The sequence below is a fragment of the Mustela erminea genome, chromosome 6 (genome assembly GCF_009829155.1).
Source record: "Mustela erminea isolate mMusErm1 chromosome 6, mMusErm1.Pri, whole genome shotgun sequence".
Lineage (NCBI taxonomy): Eukaryota > Metazoa > Chordata > Mammalia > Carnivora > Mustelidae > Mustela > Mustela erminea.
In genome coordinates this window covers 115,771,549-115,778,136 of record NC_045619.1, presented here as the reverse complement: position 1 = coordinate 115,778,136, position 6,588 = coordinate 115,771,549, and the positions used below count along the sequence as shown (strand labels likewise).

The 6,588-nt window shown below is 42.4% G+C and overlaps 1 long non-coding RNA gene across 1 annotated transcript; it reads left to right on the top strand.

Annotated features, from left to right (window-relative positions):
• The first annotated feature begins 4,123 nt into the window (after positions 1-4,123).
• LOC116594242 lies at positions 4,124-6,360 on the top strand. The gene is made up of 2 exons (XR_004287123.1): positions 4,124-4,165; positions 4,294-6,360. It is a non-coding gene; the product is annotated as an uncharacterized LOC116594242 (long non-coding RNA).
• Positions 6,361-6,588: the final 228 nt, after the last annotated feature.

Here is a 6,588-nt window from a genome sequence, read left to right as displayed (position 1 = left end):
GTTCTAGGGCATTCTATGTGTTCTGGCCATTGGCACGGGAGGATCGTACCTAAGAGAAGTCCCTTCCTCCTGCCCGATGTCCACTGGCAAAGGAGAAACCTTTCCCATGTCCAGCTCCAGTATCATCAGGTAGGGAAATGGGGTGGACGGGTGGCTGAGTGGCAATGCAGGGACAACTGGCATGAGCTTGAAGTCCAAACACCCATCTGTCTTCCACTCTGGGAAGTGTTCTTATATTATTTCTTTGATCATTTCTTCTTTTCCTTTCTTTCTTTCTTTCTTTCTTTAAAGATTTTATTTATTTGACAGAGAGAGAAAAAGAGATCACAAGTAGGCAGGGAGGCAGGTGAAGGGGCGGGGGAGAAGGCTCCCCTCTGAGCAGAGAGGCTGATGCGGGACTTGATCCCAGGACCCTGAGATCATGACCTGAACCAAGGGCAGAGGCCTAACCCACTGAGCCACCCAGGCACCCCAGCTTCTTTTCCTTTCTTTCCTCACTTTCCTGTGGTCTTCAGAACTTCTCTTAGTCAGATGGTAAGCTTCTTGAATTAATCCTTCATCTTTTTAATCATGTCTTTCATTTTTTCATCTCTTTGTCCTTTTGCTCTGTGTTCTGAGAGATTTCCATAATTTTAACTTCTAACTCTCCTATTGCGGTTTCTACTTGGCAACAATATTTTTAAATACCAGTAGCTCTTTTTATTTGTTTGTTTTTGGATTGTGTATTTTTTAGGCATTCTGCATTCTGTTCTTTTTCTGGTTGCATGTTGTTCTGCTAATATTCATCCTCTCAAAATGTGTGCAAATCTTTTGTTTCCTGATGGCTGATTGCCTCTTTTCATGAATGTAAGTTTATACATTTGAGAAAGTTGGGTCAGACTACCTGAGTTCAAATCACAGCCCTGATAATATAGTAGTTATGTGACCGTTTTAAGCCTGAACTTCTGCATCTATAAGGAGGGAATTATGATAGTATCTATCTCAAGCATTAAGTGAGAAAAGACATGAAAAGAATTTAGCACAGTGGCTTTGGCTAGTATTATTTATAAATACGCCATGTTATTTTAAACTGGCCATAACCCATTTAATTATTGCTTTAAAATCACTTATGATCTGTAAAATACTCTTTCTTTTATTATTTTTTTTAAATAATTTTTTAAAAAGATTTTATTTATTTATTTGACAGAGAGAAATCACAAGTAGATGGAGAGGCAGGCAGAGAGAGAGGGAGAGGGAAGCAGGCTCCCTGCCGAGCAGAGAGCCCGATGCGGGACTCGATCCCAGGACCCTGAGATCATGACCTGAGCTGAAGGCAGCGGCTTAACCCACTGAGCCACCCAGGCGCCCCATTTCTTTTATTATTTTTTAAAAAAAGACTTTATTTATTTACTATAGAGAGAGAGAGAGCATGCGAATGTGAGTTGGGGGAGGGGCACAAGGAAGAGGGAGTGAGAGAATCAAGCAGACTCCCCACTGAGTGTGGAGCCTGGCAGTGGGACTAGACTTGCAACCCTGAGATCATGACCTGAGCTGATCAGACTGTTCCACCCAGGAGCCCCACTTTCTTTGATTCTTTAATACAGCTACTGTTGCTGCTACTGCCACCATAGATATCTTCAAGCAGACATAGTAATTAGCAGAAATCAATTTAGGACAAAATAATGACATGGGGTTTTGAAGGCATTTAAAATTCCCATTCCTTGGATTTTTTTCCCAACTTTTAAAATTTTGATAATGGGTAAGCTGACAGAAAAATGGGAAGAACAGTTCAGTGAATTGTACGCTTCCTTTTCATTCACCTAGATTGACTCTCCATTATTACATACAGTTTTTCCCATGTAGAGCCATTTCAATGTAAGTTGCAGATACCATGAAATTTATCCCTAAACATGTCAGGCATTTCCTAAGAATAAAGACAGTCCCCTCTTAACCACAATGCCAGTATCACCCTGCTGAAAATTGACATTTATTCAACAATATTATCTAACATACAGTCCCTTTACAAATTTTTCCAGTTGTCCAAAAATATTTTTTGTGCTCTCCCTGTCCATTTAGTGTTCATGCATTTCTTTTGGTTAATGCTTCTTCAGTCTCTGCTGCTCAAGAATAGTGCTTTTGCAGCTTTCTGTTTTTCAGGAAACTGTCCTTTCTTTCCAAACTCTGGACGAGTAGTCATGACCTATATCCCACATTCTGGGTTTGTCTCCTTGTCTCCTAATGATTAGATTCAGGTTGAATACCTTTGTTCAGAAGTGATGTTGTACACATAGTTAATCGCATCAGGAAGCAGGTATAATTAGGTCATTCCTCCTTGGGTACCTCCAAGTTTGGTCACTTGGGTGAAAATCTTAATATCTCTCTATTTTTTTTTAAGATTTTATTTATTTATTTGACAGAGAGAGAGAGCTCACAAGAAGGCAGAGAGAGAGGGGGAAGCAGGCTCCCCGCTGAGCAGAGAGCCCGATGCAGGGCTCGATCCCAGGACCCTGAGATAATGACCTGAGCCAAAGGCAGAGGCCTAACCCGCTGAGCCACCCAGGTGCCCCAACATCTCTCTATTTTTAAAGGGGCTTTATAATTTCCAGATTCATGGGCTTTCCTTGCCACAAATTTGGAACCCGGCATTTCTTCTGGACCCTAGTTCCTTTTTGTGGAACGGTGCTTAGATATCAGGATCTGGGTACCATGTGTGCTCTTTGCTGATGTGGTGTCCTCGTTTCGAGGCCTTTTCTGTAGACAGGTCTAGGAGATGAATTTAAGAAAAAAGTTACTAATTCATACCCATACTATCCCATTCAAATCCACCTTCACCGGGCCCTTCCTCATGTTTCCCTAATACTGCATTTATATCTCCCTTTCCCATGTTGAAAACCTGGGTTGCCAAGAGGACGTGAATGTTCAGGCATTTGCTTTACGCTACCTACAGACACATAAAAGAGCATCTGAATCTCAACACCAGTGGTGCCACCACCAGCAGACTAGGAAGTACGTGTAACCATTTCTTGTAGTTTTTTAATAATCGCTAGATCTACTCAAGGTGTATAATCCAAAAGCACTCTGCTACAAAGTTACTTGAATTTATTCTCTCTTTTCTTTCTTAGAATTTCAAGTTGTCACATATTATTCTGATTAAGCAAACATGGGGCTATTCTCTTTAGCTTTTTTATTACTCTTTTTGTAATTGCTTTGGATATTTTTAGGATAAATCACAGTTTAAGGTCCTGGGTAAGTTGGGGGAGCTAATGTGTTTACTCATTCTCTCAATTGATCAAACATCTCTTTATTGATCAAACATTGGTTTTTTATTACTGAAACAGTTTCTAGAAGTGGAGAGAAAGCAATGGGTATACAGTTAATAAAGTTAATTAACTTTGAGTTCTCCTTCAGACTTAAGCGTATATTAATCAGCTAACAAATACAGCCCGAGGCACAGAGTAGATCATAGACAAAATGTGTTCTTTAAAGTTTGGTGTGATGAATTGCTGTGTTTTTTATTCCTATTTTAAAATTAGAGTGGAGTCAATTCTGAAAGATTTATTTTTTTTAAGATTTATTTATTTGAGAGACAGCAAGAGCATACATGTGGGCGGGGGAAGAGGGAGAGACACTCAAGCCGACTCTTGGTTGAGCTGGGAGCGCAGTGAGGGGTCAAGCTCAGGACCTGAGATCATGACCTGAGCTGAAATCAAGAGTCAGATGTTTAATTGACTGAGCCACCCAGGCACCCCCCAAAAGATATTTTGAATCCTAATATGTAATAAGAATTATATCTATGAACTAAACACACTATAAGATTCAAGAAAACATGCTTTTATAATAGAATAAAAGTAAAATATAGATTTCCATTCCATCTTGAATATAATAATGACAGGAGGGTCTTGGGCTGAAATGGAACCAGAGCTCTAGCTTTCACAGAGAGAAAAGACACACAGCACACATTAGGTCAGACTTAGAAGTTTACATGTTTGAGTATGAGAATTTATAATTACTCATTTTTTAAAAAAGATTTTATTTATTTATTTGACAGAGAGATCACAAGTAGGCAGAGAGGGAGGGGGGAAGCAGGCTCCCTGCTGAGCAGAGAGCCCAATGTGGGGCTGAATCCCAGAACCCTGAGATCATGACCTGAGCTGAAGGCAGAAGCTTAACCCACTGAGCCACCCAGGTGCCCCTATAATTACTCATTTTCAACTAGCTGTATGACCAAGCAATTTAATCAAACCCTCATACTACAGTTTATGGTTGTCATTGTAACAAATTGCTATAGACTCAAATAGTTTTCATCTCTTACAGTCCTGGAAATCAGAAGTCCAAAATGAATTTCAGGGGGACTGAAATCAAGATGCCAGCCAGGCCCATTCCTCCTGGAGGCTCCTAGGAGGAATGTTTCCTTGTCTTCAGCTTCTAGTGTCTGCCTGCATTCCTTGGCTTGTGTTCCATTTTCAAAACATGTCACTTCAGTGTCTGTTCTCACCCTCACCCCACCTTTTCCTCTGGAGTCAGTCTCCCTTGGCCTCCCTCCTTTAAGGACACTGGAGATAATGTTGGGTTCATCCAAATAATGCAGGATCACTTCTCCATCTCAAGATCCTCAAGTTTATGACATTGGTGAAGTCCTTGCCATATTAGATGACGTTCACAGGTACCAGGGATGGAGACATGAATATCTTTGAGGGGACATTTGTAGCCTGCCATGCATCCCTTTTTCCTTTTGACCATGAATATTTATGCAGATTATGTTATCTTTGACTGTACTGCAAAATCTCTTTGGGAGAGTTGCAAATTGAAGGAGAAAATTCCCTCCTACCCCCCCCCCCATTTTCCTTCAATTACCAATATCCAGGGATAAAGAACTTCCAGCATTTTGTGATTTGTGATTTTGTGATTTGTATCAAAAATAAAATTGTGGGGTTGTCATTTCTACTCCCTTTGCATTTCAAAAGATAATAATACATTAAAAATCAGCACCACATTTACATGGTTTAAACAGATCCATAGCAGGTATCTCTGTTCAAGTATTAAATCTGTGCATAAGTGAGTGGTAATATTTTTAAAAAAATGTATTACACCCTACTCCCGCCCCAGGACTCCAGAGAGGTGCTTATGCATGTCTTTCGTTTTTGGAAGTTAGGTCTTAAATTCCTCTGGATTTTTCTCCCTGATGGAGGAAATGATGATGAATTGATGAACAGAGCAGTGAAATGGAATAATTACTTGAATGGCCGGTGGGAGGTTAAGTGTGGAACGCACCACAGCTCCCTGTTCTGCCCTGATCTGGTGTAAGCTGGAGCTTACATTCTGTTCATGGACTCCCCCTCCCTCCTTTCCTGCCACCCCCGCTCCCTCTGTTCCCACCCTCCTCGGTGACCTGGGCCCATTGGATTGTGCTGAGGAGGATTTTATGCTTCTCATGTGTCTGTTCTCTAGCTCACCTGGCTCAAGAGGAGAGGGGAGGAGGTGGTGGTAATTGCTCAGGCACTGAGTACCAGGCACCGTACTAGGACATTGACAGTGACCCCGTCCAGTGGCAGCTCTCCGTATTTTATGCAAGTGAAAGGAGGGAGCAGGATGAACCACTGGGGTGGGGCTGACTCTTCTTCTGTCCCTCTGGGTGGCTGTTTGCTCCCACGAACTTCCTTTGATGTAGGACAGCTTTTCTGCCTTCATCCACCTCCGACCATGGTGGTAGGACTGGCCCTCTTGGCATTGATTGGTTCACACACACGTTCTGTGCAGGACACTTAGCTATAAAGGGGAACAGAGAATAGGCCTGTTTCATGGAGCTTCTGTTCTAGAAAGACAGACATGAGCAGGGAACCAAGAAACTCAGGATCACGAATGCTCAGAAGTGTGCTGCGCGGAAAGGGGGAGGTGCTGGGAGAGATGCCTGCTTAAAGCTGAATTTGACATTGGCCGAGTGGCGCCACCAGCCGTGTGTGTGGGAGCCCACGTGGTTTTACATCCACAGCTCGCCTGGGACTTCAGTTCTGCCTTTCTGTTCATGCATTCTCTCTCCTCGGTTTATTGCGAGTCCTTGGGGACAGAGGTGATGCTTCGTCATTGTCCCTCCAAAGCGGAGTGTGTTTTGTGACCGCAGGATGAAATGTTAAGTTCTTGCACCTTCTCCTGGCATTCTCATTTGAAGAGCTTTGTTCGAGGATCATCCTTCCCACAGTCCCTCACGTGAAAGTAATCAGCAGTTCACTTTTCGGTTTTGCCAGTATATGACTGTCTTGGTCGCGAAGAAGGGGACAATGGAGGGAAATGAGCAATAACCTGAGCAATTAAACTTGAAAAGGAATTTGGGGGACGGATAATGGAGAACCTGCTACATGAGGACCTATGTCAGATGCTTTGGGATGCTTTGGGAGATTAAAAAAAAAAAAAAAAAAAAGAGGATGTGAGAAAATGGAATCTCTGCTATTGAAAGAGACATGGGGTGAGCGCTTCAAAAGTATTGTAGGACAGTCTGTTCACGTTACAGGTCCAGCGCGTGCTTTGCTGCGACGTGAACACACACGCGGGAAATGCTGTGCATGGAGGGACGAGTGTCGGCTCCTTGGAAACCTCGTGGGGAATTTCAAGTTT